We start from the raw sequence: 12,987 nt of genomic DNA, 5'->3' as shown, positions 1-12,987 counted from the left end.
GTGAAGACCCCTGGATGTAGAATTTGTTCTGCAAACAGATTCTCTCTTTTTCTGGGAAAACTCACACTGAGCCATCCCTCTGCTAGGCTTTGAGGTGGTTCTGCATTGAGAGAAAGGGGGCAGCCCCGAAGTGGGCCTTCTTGGCACACGGTCCTGCCTCCCCCTGGGGCGTATGTCTGTGATAGCATGTCTGCTATCTCCCCAGCTGTGCAGAAACCCACAGAAGAAAGGTTGTGTGTATGGGGGTGGGGGCGAAAGGCAGAGCAGGCCTGAGGTCATCCATGACACTTGTGCTTCCGCGTGGCTCCCAGGAGGAAAGAATTCACACCTTCCAGGGCTCCGGCGCTGGGTTAGGGGTGGTGCGGCGTGTGTCCGTGGGGATCCCGAGTGGGCACCTGAGACACTAGAAACAAAGGGGGCAGGAGTGCAGGCAAACCTCCATCAGAGAAGTTAGTTACGTGAGGGGTAGGGGAGCTCAGCATCCATCGTAGGGAGAGGGGAGAGAGAGAGAGACGGCGAAGAGAATGTGAGAAAGAGAAGAAATAGAAACGAAGGCACTGAAAGAGAGAGAGAGCAAACTAACAGAGACCCACACAAAGACAGGCAGGGAAACGTCCATGTGTGAGTCAGGGGAACGTGTGGCAGGCGGCCGGAGGCGGGGAAGGGAGAGTCTTGGGAGGGTCAGCGGCCAAAACAATTGGCTGGGGACAGGGACAGGGACAGGCAGGCGGGGCAGGCAAGAGCTGCAGAGAAACACCGGCTGGCGGGGCAGAGGAGAGGGGTGGCCGTGGACCCCGCGTCTCCCAGCCCCCAAGTTTCCGGCACCCGTCCTCTTGCCCTCTCCCTGAGCCCAGGGACTGATGGGACTGCGGGCTCTCTGGGTCCTGGGTGGATTTGAATAATTAAGTCATCTGGATTCTTATGATTTACCATTTTCAATGATAAATAGACAGCGCCCAAGCCAGCCAGTTGGCAAAACTCTGGCTGCTAGTTATAATTTGTCAAGCTGCCAGCAGATTCATGTTTTATGCTAATGGAGAGAGACTCATTGACTGGGGGAGGCAGTGACCGGGTCAGCTCTTTCCTCAGGCACCCCAGAGGTCGAGAGGTCGGGGGAGAAAGGCCGAGGCTGGTATGGATTTTCTGTAAGGGTCAGGGTAATTTTATAATAATTCAGCGGGTACACACACTCTTGCATACACAGAGGGTCATGTATGCAGAGATATGTTCGGATCTGTGTGCAGCCTGGCCCCCAGCACGCACGCGCACACACGCACCTGCTCCCGTGCGGGCGTCTGGGCCCAGTGCACACAAGCCTGGTGCAGAAATGCTTGTCCACCTCCCCCCCCCTCGAGCTCACTTGCATATGCACACCCTTGCTGTCACCTTCAGGCACGTGATTGCACCAAGGCAAACCCTAAGTCGGCTAAGCAACCCAGAGAAACACGTCACCCTGCACAGCAACAATGCACACCTCGAGGATGGAAAGGTACCTATGGAGGGCTCTTTTGCTGACCCTCCCAAACCCTTTATTTCAGGGCTTTCCTGTCTGCCAATCCCAGTGCATGTTGCTCGCTCCCCATTCTGGTATTCTTCCAGTGGGGGAAACAGAGGAGACCCAGGACCGTCCTGTCTTTGCACCGACTGGGTCCGGGCAGCGGGAGCTCGGAAGCCAGGGGCTCTGAGACCAGGCGCATGGAAGGCTGCAGTCAAAACCAGCCTGAGTCCAGACTTTCTTTTCCATTGATTTGTTTATTTGTAGATCTGTCCACACACACTGAAGCCTTATAGGGGCAAGACTTGCTTTCGACAGTCATGGACAAACTGAGGTAGGGGTGATGCTTTACACACAGTAAGTACTAAATAAATACAGTAGAATGACCAGCTGAAACCACTGACTTTTAGATGGAGGAAATTGCTCATTTCCCTTCTGTTCCTCCACCTCCACAAGCCTTTATATCATCAACGGGTTTGAAAGGCCAGAGAAGAGGTGTGGGTCTGGGTAAAGACCTTCTATTCCTTTTTTTTTATTATTATTAAGTAATTTCTATGCCCAATGTGGGCTTGAACTCATGACCCTGAGATCAAGACTCACATGCTCCACTGAATGAGCCAGCCAGGTGCCCCAAGACTTCTATTCTGGGATGCTAGAAATCTGGGTGTGATTTTTTTAAGATGCTAATTTTATACCAATGGAAGCAATCTGGTCTGACTTTGACCCCAAAAGGCCTTCAAAATGGATCACTGAGCAAGGGAGGACCGAGGAAGGAGCATCTGTCCTCCCTCCTGCCCAGAAGAGAATTTGAATTCACTGTGAGTAGCTTATGAGCAAGGCTGGAAGCTGGAGTTCATTACCGTCAGCAGCTAGAAGGTTTGGTGGGGGTAGGGTACAGGGAATGACTAGGGGAGTGGGGAGGGACATTTTATTTCCCTCAGTGAGGGAGAACACAACAGCACGCAGACATGGGCAGAGGCTGAGACAGCAAGGAGAGCGCAATGACAGAAACTTCTTCCAGCGTCAGGGTCCAGAGCGCGGCTGTCCGCTCTGCCGGCGGAGATTCCGGATCCTGCGAAGTGAAGGAGGTTCCCACCTTCCCTGAGGGGCCGATTGAGGCAAGGAAGCTGCGTTGGGCAGTCTGTATCCCTTCCACCAAGGCCTGGAATGAGTGGCCTCCCTTCTCAGCAGAGCAGATGGGGATGGCTGCGGGCCTGGCTAATCAAGGGGTGTGTTCCTCGGAGAGATAGCCAAGAGCCAAGAGAGGAGCAGCCTCTCCATCCAAGGGAAAGAGGACCCCTAAAATGCATCGGGAATAGGGAAACAGGCTTTGCTTCTTTAATAGTTTGAGGCTTTGACCTGGCATCACTGACCTCTCTTCCCCCACCCCCAGCACCCCCATCTACTGAGGCAAGGGGCGCTCTTGGAGGCCCTCACTCGCCCTGGGAGAGAATGGCCTTGGGGACACCAGCAACCCCACCCCCGTGGGCAGGGGCAGGCCAGCAGATCGGTGAGGTGGGGGAAGATTTCCTGGGATGAGCCACTGGGATGTGGTCTCTATCAATCACAACTGATAGAGAAAACCAGTTGATTCATCCCGCACCTGATTAGCAAAGCTTACCCCCCATCTCCCAGTCCCAATACTGCATCCACATCATGAACTCCTGAGGGCAGCCCTCAGGATTGTTAGCCTGCCTGAAGTTCCCACAGCAAAGCTTCAGGGCAGGGGGCACAAAGACAGTACAAGAGTCCCAGCCTGGGCTAGATGATAAAGGAAAGAGAGAACCTAAAGAACAGGAAGGAGGAGGGAAGGGAGCAAGAGAGAGAGGGGGAGGAGGAAATGAAGGAAAGAAGTAGCTTGAGAGAAGGGGAGGAAGTCTAGAAGCGCAGTGCTGGGAAGCACTGGACCGAGCCCCCCCCCCCCGCCCCCGCCCGAGAGGGACTGCAAGGCTTACTGTGGACACCAGCTGGCCATGTGAAGTTCCCTCAAGCCCATCCCCAAGGCTCATGCTGCCCTTGGAAGATCTGGCTGATCTCAGCCACTGTCCCCTCTGCACTCCTGGGAGTTCATTACCGTCAGCAGCTAGAAGGTTTGGTGGGGGTAGGGTACAGGGAAGGACTAGGGGAGTGGGGAGGGACATTTTATTTTCCTGTCCCCCTCCCCCCCCCCAAACCCCTCAGTGAGGCAGAAAACAACAGCAAGCAGAAACGGGCAGAGGCCAAGGCAGCAAGGAGAGCCCAATGGCAGTGTCCCCTCTGCACTCCTGGGAAACAAAGGAGTTACCTAATTGGCTTTAAGAGACCCTCTGAATCAAACTGGGCAGTTGTCCCCCGGCGCAAATGAACGGGGCGTGGGAGTGTAGGCCCCACGCGCCACAGACACACAATAACCTCAAGTTCATTCCTCTGCAGCGCAGTCTAAAGCCCCTTTGCCAATTAACGTCTTTGTGTGTGTGAGTTCAGTGCTATATCCTGCAAAGCTCAACTCCACTTGCCCCTGTAGGAAACGTCCTCATTCTCTTTCAAAACTGAGGTTCCTTCTCCGGTTCCTCCAGCACTGGACAACCTCATGCCGAGCTCTTTACAAGTTCACACAATCCTTTCTGGTGTAGAGAAACCCTGTGCCCTGGCAGGAAGTTTTCTGGGGCATGGAGAGAGAGAAGGATGGCAAAGGAGGATTTTTCTTCTCACCAATGAACATGCCCTTGCTGGGGAGGACCAGGCCTCATCTTCACCCCTCTCTCCCCCCGCGCAAATACAGACAGGCCAACCAAAATTACAGAAGAACCCTCCAGCACAAAGGACTCATTTGACCTAAGATCACACTGAGGCCCAAGGTCACAGGGCGGAACAAAAGCAGTCAGTCTGCAGCCAGCCTCTGCCAGCAAGGTCAGGGTGGAAGCTCTCGGGGCTGGGGGCGAGGAGACAAGCCAGGGCGGTGTGGCCACTGGTCCCCCCATCTCTAAACCGCCTCTTCGGCTCCGCGTTCTGGTTTTGGAACCAGATCTTGATCTGCTGCGCCTCCAGGCCCGCTGTGCTGGGTTTGAGGCTGGCATGGCTGCAGGAAGAAGTCCTTCTTCCAGCTCAGTCAGCTGCTTCTCCTGGGAGAAGCTGGGCGCGAGGGGACGGCTGAACCCCCACCTCCCTCCGGGGCACCACTGGGGTCCTGGGCAGCCGGGGTGGGAGGCCAGGGCCCAGGTAGCCCCAGGGGAAGCCAGTAGGGCGCCCGGGCACCTGGGAGACCCTGGCTGGGCCACCGCGGCCTCTCTCCCTCCTCCTTCCCTCCCTGTGCACCTCCAAATCAGGATCCCCTTTCTGTTAGGCTGGTTTCCGGCTCTCCTTTTCTTTTTCTCTATTTCTCATTTCCCCCCCTTCTTTTGTTCTCTTTCTGCCCCACCTTCACTGTTTTTTTCTCTATATTCTTCCCTTCCTTCACCTTCCTTCTTTTCTTCTCCCCTTTCCCCCCTTTCTCTTTCTGTCTTCGGTTGCTTTTACTTTTTTCTTTCTTGTTTCCTTCCCTTTTCTTTTACTTTTTAGCTCCCTCCTTTCACCCCTTTGCTTTCCCTTCCCCTTGTTTTCCCCCCTCACAAAACAGGCGAATCCTGCACCTTTGTTCTGTCCCTTATCAAAATTTTTTCATCTTCACTTCTCTCCCACTCAGCCTCCGGGAGGCCGTTCCTCTGTCCCCAGCACTGGGGCTTTTTCAAATCTTTTCTTCCCTCGCTGGTCTTTTATCTTTGTGGTTCTCAAATTTTCTAGTCCTTTGTGCTGTTTCCTCAACCTTCTTTCCTTTGTTTCTAAGTCCTCTCTCTGCAATGGAAATTTAGCCTAAAACTGCCCCCTCCCCAAGCTGGGGCTCTGTCCTGTGTCAGGCCAGCCATCCTTCATGCCATTCTTTGTCGACTTCCCCCCAACTTGGGGGCCAAATGCAAGGGCCCAGGAATGGGACGGTTCCCCCTAGTTGAGAAGTCAGGGCCGAGTCCACAGCTCCCCACTACAGGCTTAGAGGAGCCTTGCCAAATTGCTGTCTCTCCATCAATCCTAATAAAAAAGAGAAAGAGGAAGAAAAGAAAGGGAAGAGTAAAAGAGAGAGAGCCCCGCAGATTATGGGAGGAGGCAGGGGGAGTGTTGGGAGGTAGGGGCAAAACAAGACTGGATTCATCAAGAGGGGGACAAAGCCCAGAGCCAGGCACCTCCTCTTGGTGCACCCAGCGCCTAGGCAGCTGCCCTATCAGCTCTGGGATTGGGGCAGCCCGAGACCTTCCACTCAAGTCCTCTGGGCTGGAGAGGTGGTAGGGCCACAGAACGGGAGGAAAGAAAAGGGCTTAGTTTGGGTATCAATCACCTTCATGTCTGCCCCTGGATAGTCCCTAGGCAGTGCGGGGCTGCGACCCTCCTAAACCTCTTAGCCAGGAGGGCCCAATTCCGGGGGCTCGGGTAGGAGCAGGTGCCGGACAGCCAGCCGCTGCATCACCAGCAGAGAAACCCCGGGCGCAGCGAAAACAAAGGCCTGGGCGATTCTGCGGCTCCTAACAGAGCAGGGCCAAGCAGCCTCTGGAAGTTCGGGCTGGGCAGGGGCCAGGGACACCACGCGCTGGTGTGGGAATTCTCCCTCCTGGGATGCACAACCCCTCCTGGCCCTTGCCAAGAACTGGTTCAAATTTGCCCTCAGCAGCCTGCCCGGTTTTTTAGGGCAGGACGCACAAACCTCCGGTGCAACGGAAACCATCCGGTTTGGGCCGGGCCTCCCCTTCCAAGAACACAGGGCTCTGAGAGTTACCCTCCCTCCGCCCCGCCCTGCCAGTGCACCTGCAGCGGCCTCCACCCTCACCTGCTTTCCCAGATCACGCCGCAAGCCCCCGCCCTGGCTTGCCTACTCCCCCCACTCTCAATCCGGGGACCCCCAAGTTCAGTCGCGCCTTCCCGACCCACCCACCCTCTGCAACTTGACTCCTTTTAGAAGAGCCATCTCTTCCTCCCAGGACTTCTCTTGTGTGTAGATGAGGGGCAATCTCAGCTCCAGAACTGGGTAAGGGGCTCATCTCTTTGCCCTCCCTTGAGCGCTGGAGAAAGTAGGAAGATTGTGCTGGGGGTGGGGGGTGGCGGGGAGAAGCACTCCTCTGACTTCAGGAGAGTGGGTCTCTGGATCAAAATGGGTTTACAAGGGAAAAAAGAAATGTGGGAGTTGTTCCCTCTCTCGTGTCATTATTAACTTAAAATAATGCCCGCGAAAGGTCCCGGGGCAGCAGAGGCGAGGTCTTCCCGAGCTGAGGCTCTAGACTGATAACCCCGCCCCCCACCCCAGCAGAGTGGGAAACTATTTTCGGCTAGTACTTCTCTCCCTTTCTGCCGGGAGACCCTGTGGGGATCTCCAAGCGTCTCTAAGAGTTTGCTGGGTGAGCAGGTTCGGGACACTGACAATCCACCCTGACTGGGAGATAAGCAAACAGATCCTTCCTCCAGTATGGGGATCACCGCAGCCCTCCTTCCCACATGAAGCGTCAAAACCCCAACTCTACTCTCTTCTCCACCTTCCTTCAAAAAACTTTCCTGAACTTTCTGCCAAGTTGCGGTTGGGGAAAGAAGAAACCAGACTCTTTGGGTCTCCAGGCCCCCAATTTCTCCCGTCCTCCCCAGTTTCACAAGTAATCCTCCTACCTCTGCCAGCTGCCACCGGAGTCCCCAAACTCGGGGGAGGAAAGTCGCTGTGGACCCATTTATTTGACAGACGCCCTGCCCCAACCCAAATTCCTCCAAGGGTGGGCAGATTAGTATCTGCCGGTAGGGGAAGCGGGATGGAGTAAGGAGGAGAGAGACAGAGAGAGGAGAGACAGACTGTCCTCAGGCGGAAACGCACGCACCCCTCCAGAGCCCGGCTCACCTGCCCCAGACGGACTCCTCTTGATTTTTAATCCGTTCAAAAGTTTGTCCTTCTCTCAAACAGTCCCAGGAGGGGCGCAAATTTGGCAGTCGGGGTGCCCCTGAGGGCGCAGGCGCCTGATCCGGAGCAAGCCCCAGGGAAGCACCTTCCCCAAAGTGTGGGCTGAAGCAGTGATCCGGGGAGGATATTCAAGCGCCCGGGACAAGGGGCCAGGCTGCTTGCCCTGGGACCGCCGCGGGCCGAGTGGGCGCTGTAAGAGGGAGTGGCCAGCGGGGCCGGCTCGGCCCGGGGAACTGGGAGGAGAGGACCCTGGGTCCCTGGCGACGTCTGTTAGCTTCCTCCAGTGTGTGCCCTCCCGGGTGTGTCCCAGCCAACAACATTCTTTCAACCCCTTCTGGGCCGGCCACTCAGGGCCGGGACAAGGCGAAGAAGGAGAGTGAGGGGGCGAAGAGACCCCCCTCGTTAGCCCCTCCCTAAACCCCGCGCCACCGGTCCCCCCCTTTCCTGCCCAGAGCCAAGGGACAGACAGAGAATTGCAACTAGAAATTCGATCGATTGGTACGAGGGACCACGTGGTCCAGGGTTGGCCAATGACCAGGACGCCCGGGATGAGCTAATAATGGAAGCAATTTGTAACTTTCAGTAGCTCTCTAGGCCTGAGTACTGGAGGGAGGGAGACGCGCCGAGGTGGGGAGGTGGGTACCCCTAGTCCTTGTACTCTCCTCTCTCGAGCAGGGGCACCCGGAGGCCCTATTCCTCTTTATCCCCAACACGCAGACACTCGCAGGGTCCCGTGCCCACTTCTGTACGCCGGCCGCCGCTCCAGAGCAAGGTAAGCCGGTCTTCCACCCCTGAAACACCCCCTCCCCCATCCTTTCTGGCACCTGCAAACTGCGTCCCCCTTCCTGCCCCATTACGCAATTTAAATCCGATTTTCTTTTTCTCGCAGTTGAAGGGAAGGGATCCTTTTATTTATTGTTTGTTTGTAGAATCTATTTCAGATTTGGGCAAAGATTAAATTCGGATTAGTATAGTTTTCTCAGGGGAGGGTGGGTGGTACTTTTTAGATCAATTTTGTATTTCCTTCTTTTGGGGAGGAGCATTCTACTTACGGAGAGTTTACTTTTCTTTGGGGGTGAGTTACACCTTCTGTTTTTGCAAGTTTCACTTCTCTGATGATGTCAATTTCCCGCCTTTCTCCGTCCCATTTTTCAATTTCAGTATTTACCAATAATCAGTTAATGGATTTCAAGTTTCTTTCTTTTTTCTCCTTCCTCACTCGTTTTTTAGCTGTTGCTGAATCTCCATGATTTTTTTTTTCCCCTCCGTGTGAAACTGTTAGTCTTGTGTTGATTTCTCTTTTTGTTTGGTAAATGAATTTATTGTTTGGGAAGCTCTATGGGGGTGTGAACAAGGTCTCTTTTGATTAATTCCAACCCCCTCCTCTTTTGAAGAATAATTTACTTGAAGTAGTTTATGCTTTATCCTCATTTTTGTTTAATCTCTCAATTTTGATGTATTTTACCTCCTTTTAAAACCTGACTTGTTCTTTAAATTTAATCTTTACATGTTAAACCGTTTTTAAAGTTTTATTTAATAAACTTCACCATTTTATACATTGGCTTACCCTTCCCCAGCCTCCTTTGCACTCCTTTCTCCTTCATTTCAGGACCCTCACCCCCAACCTCCACAATTCCCAGCTTCAAATTTGACTCACCCTGCCAGCCAAAGAGGGACACCTAGGAAGAAGCAATGTCCTGCTTGGGTCAAAGCCTACATTCAGGGTTCTAGTTCTCCCCGCCTCCCCCATCGAGCCAGCAAAATCAGGGAAAGAAAAATTTCTGTTTGACTTTTTAGTCTAGGACTGAGCTCTTTCTCCTTGCCTTTCTCCTGGGCAACTTTTTGGTACACAAAGTTGAAATCTTAATTCTCATCTTTTCCCTAAATTCTAAGAAAAGTACAAGCAGATCTTTGTACCTCCCCTAAATGTCAGCAGCTAGCTCAGGGTAAGCCTGTTGGGTTTCTTACCTTCTGGAAGAGGATTCCCAGAAGAAACACAATGTTTAGTCCTCTCTTTTACTTTTGATTAAGGTGGAGGTGGCAGGGATCAGGGCACCCCCATTTTGATCTCTGGCTCTGGCTTTGAACAGACACAAAGAAGGAAGGGCGAGCTGGCCTGAGACTCGATCACTTCTGGTCGGAGAGGTCTGGCTTAGGATAGTTTGGGGTAAATCTCACCTCCGAGGAGATTCTTATTTAGCAGTACTGTGAAGTAAACCATCAAAATGGTGTGATGAGGTTTTCAGCCTCTTTAGATCCAGTGCAAGTACAAAAATCAAATTGTTAGAGTAATCTGTTTCCCAAAGATCCACCTCCTGTGACTTTGTCTGTTTCCCGGAGGGAAACAGAACCCAACTGGGCAGAAGTAAAACTGCCACTGCCGTTGCCCCTCCCCTCCGGGTTCTCCAGCTCCGTCATCACATTGACATTCTGGGCACATTTGGCCCAGCCCCCGTCCCCCGCTTCTCCCAAGTATGAATCTAAATTACTATTAATAAGGGGCCGCTCCAAGTTAATTGGCATTAAAAGAATTCATTTCAATTTGTTAATATTAAATGAACGCTCTGCACTTTAGCTCCCTTCTTCGCCCTGGATTCCCAGATGAGTGATGGCAAGTGGGGGTGGGGGAATAGAATGAGGATTTTATTTCTGACTCTCCAGCCTAGTCACTGCGGTGCCTCCCCTGGGGGCTGGAGATCAAGGCTCAGTGGGGGCCTGATTGGGGAGCGTCCGGTGCTCTTTTTTTTTTTTTTTTTTTTAAGTGAAATTCATCTGATTCTGTGGGAGCTTCAAATGTGGGAGAGGGCAGAGGGGAGCTGAGAGAGAGGGACAGTAGGGTTTGGGGGTAGTTTTGGTGGAGGGATGGGGCACTGTGGAGGGGTGGGGGTGGGGGAGTGGGGAGGAAAAGAGACAGAAATGCATGGGAGTGGTAGGAGCATAAGGGTTGTGGGCTGTGGGGGTAAAGCAGATTTGTCAAGGAAGGTGCTAAAACCCACCTAGAGAAGGAGGAGCTGGGGGTGAGGGTGGGAGATGTGGGGTAAAGCAGCTAGGGGATGTGAAGCTATCTAGCTGTGTGACTTTCGGCAAGTTGCTTAACTTTGCTCCCTTAAGTTTCTTGATCTGTAAAACTGGAATAATATTAACAGTAGCTATCTCAGGGGTTGTTTGGGATTTGATGAAATCCATGTGATGTGTTTTCCACGGGGCTTGGCACCTGGAAACTACCAGTAAATGCTAGCTCTTACTATAAAAAATTTTTTCTAACATTTATTTATTTTTGAGACAGAGAGAGACAGAGCATGAATGGGGGAGGGGCAGAGAGAGAGGGAGACATGGAATCAGAAGCAGGCTCCAGGTTCTGAGCCATTAGCCCAGAGCCCGACGTGGGGCTCGGACCCACGGACCACAAGATCGTGACCTGAGCTGAAGTCAGACACTTAACCGACTGAGCCACCCAGGCGCCCCGGTGCTAGCTCTTATTATAGCAGAGTGGTTAAGAGCATGGATTCTGGAGCCCGACTGCCTGGTTTTGAATCTCAGCCCTGCCTTAGGCTGGCTGTATGACCTGGGGCAAGTTACTTTACCTTTCCAGACGACAGTTTCCTCATCTGCAAAATGGAGTTAATAGTCCTAGCGCACAGGCTGTTGTGGAAGTGAAATGAGTCCGTGTGTGTGACGTGCCCGGAACAGTGTCAGTAGAGTGGGCAGTACTGTGTCAGCATTAGTTATTATGGATGTTGCTTTTCTGACCTGAGAAGGTTGGAGATAGAGGCGTGAAACCCCTTCGAGGTTAAGGGCTCAATGGATTCTCTAAGCCTGATCAGCTCAACACACTGATCTAACAGCTGGGGTGTACACAGTGGGGGCAGGAGAGAATGAAGCCCTGGGGCTCTGGAGGCTGGGATGCCTGAGTTCTTCCCCAGCCTCTGCTGTGGCTCTTGGCGTGGCCGTCCCTCTCAGTGCCCAGAGACTTCAAGGGGAAGTCACTTCTTGTTTTCCCTGTGGCAGCCATGCTGGGGGAACTACTTTCTCGGTCTAATACCCCCCTTGAGTCAAGAGTGAGTCTCTGGAGTGGGGGCTGGGGTGGGAAGTGGCTAAGTGGGAATGTTTTGGAATGCTTGGTCAGGGAAGACTTGCCGGAGGTGGAAAGCACAGATCCAGGTGGGTTCAGGTGGGAAGGCAGTGAGGATGGGGGTAATGAAGAGGGCAGGGGGGGGAGATGGTACACTGGCCAGGAAGGGGAGGGAGAAAAGGCCACGCAAAGGCTGGGTGAGTCCAGGGGGCAAGGATCAGGTTGGCTTTGCTGGCGCCGAGTAAAATCGGTTACGTTTCTTGAGGACCTACTCTGTGCCCGGGCACAGCGTTATAGTCTGGGTGTGTCCTGTTCGATGCTCACAACAACCCTGACAAGTGAGTGTCTTATTCCTGTTTCCAGAAGAGTCTGTTGAAGCTCAGAGAGCTGCCCCATTTCGGGTCACACATTTGGTAGCTGGATTTGCCCGGCACTGACCCCCGTGCCTGAGCTGCCTGCAAAGCATGGCCTCCTCCCTTCCCCGGGGCTCGCCTCCCATTCCTACTGTGTCCCCGCGTTTGTAGTCACACTTAGTGACTGGGAACAGAGGGTAGAGAATGGGACAGGACCATGAGAAAGCGGCAGATGGGCAGTGGGGGCAGAAGCTTGTCTCACATGTTTGTGAAGAAGATGGATGGAGGGGTATTCTCCCTGGAGCAAGGCCTCCAAGTCATTGTCCTGTGACTGCTGTTCTTGGCATGACGGCCATCGGGGAGCACAGTGACCTCATGGGGGATCACATTGTTTTCTGGACTGTGGTCTCTAGCCCCTCTCCTTTGAGAGGGGAAGGGGAAGAGGGTGGTTCAGGTGTGGGTCTGAGCCCTGGATGAAGACCACTAGTTGTTCAATAAAACCCCTTCTCTCCTTGTTGCTTGAAAGCAGACGGCCTTGCGGCTGGACACCCATTTCGTGGCTGCCCTTGCTGCCAGGTGTGGCCAGAGGGGAGTGGGAGCCAAGTAATGTCATCAGAGCCTTAAGACATTGGGTAAGTTCTTCTTTCGCGAGCTAGACCCGATGCACCTGGGACTGAGCTTTGACCATGCACTTGAGGAGAAGTCCCTAAGAGAGAGCAAAGCAACCACATGGAAGGAAGCCCGTCTCCGACTGACCTGGTGGAACCGAACTGCCTGCCGTCGAGAACTGCTCCACTGAGACTGTTACACGAAGAATAAACTTGTTTTCTCTAAGTTCCTGTGTCTGGGGGCCTCTCTCTTACGGCAGTTTTGCCTTCGTCTTTCCTGACGTACCTCCTTACACCAGATTTGTGGTTCAGACTCACCGGCAGGATCACATCAGGTCAGGGAATAGTTACAATAATGACATGTACTGAGTGCCAGATATGACGCACGTTAGTTCATATAACCCCCGTGACAGTCCTCCGAGAGAGGGATCACTATTATTCTCACTTACACGCGAGGAAACTGAGGCCCAGAGGAGATAAGTGACGTGCCAGTGGATACACAGTAAGTGGTAGAACTG

General features: G+C 53.3%; 2 long non-coding RNA genes across 3 annotated transcripts; one reads left to right on the top strand and one right to left on the bottom strand.

The window, feature by feature from the left end:
• Positions 1 to 2,036: 2,036 nt before the first annotated feature.
• Positions 2,037 to 7,929, bottom strand: LOC123592014. The gene is made up of 2 exons (XR_006709550.1): positions 7,377 to 7,929; positions 2,037 to 2,794 (listed from the first exon to the last, which is right to left on the bottom strand). It is a non-coding gene; the product is annotated as an uncharacterized LOC123592014 (long non-coding RNA).
• Positions 7,930 to 7,948: 19 nt separating this feature from the next.
• On the top strand, positions 7,949 to 12,695 carry LOC123592013. 2 transcript variants are annotated; one of them, XR_006709548.1, is made up of 2 exons: positions 7,949 to 8,208; positions 12,391 to 12,695. It is a non-coding gene; the product is annotated as an uncharacterized LOC123592013 (long non-coding RNA). The 2 variants fall into 2 exon arrangements; XR_006709549.1 differs by having other exon boundaries at positions 12,388 to 12,695.
• Positions 12,696 to 12,987: the final 292 nt, after the last annotated feature.

The sequence above is a fragment of the Leopardus geoffroyi genome, chromosome B4 (assembly GCF_018350155.1).
Source record: "Leopardus geoffroyi isolate Oge1 chromosome B4, O.geoffroyi_Oge1_pat1.0, whole genome shotgun sequence".
Taxonomy (NCBI): Eukaryota; Metazoa; Chordata; class Mammalia; order Carnivora; family Felidae; genus Leopardus; species Leopardus geoffroyi.
This window is presented reverse-complemented; position numbering and strand designations above follow the sequence as displayed.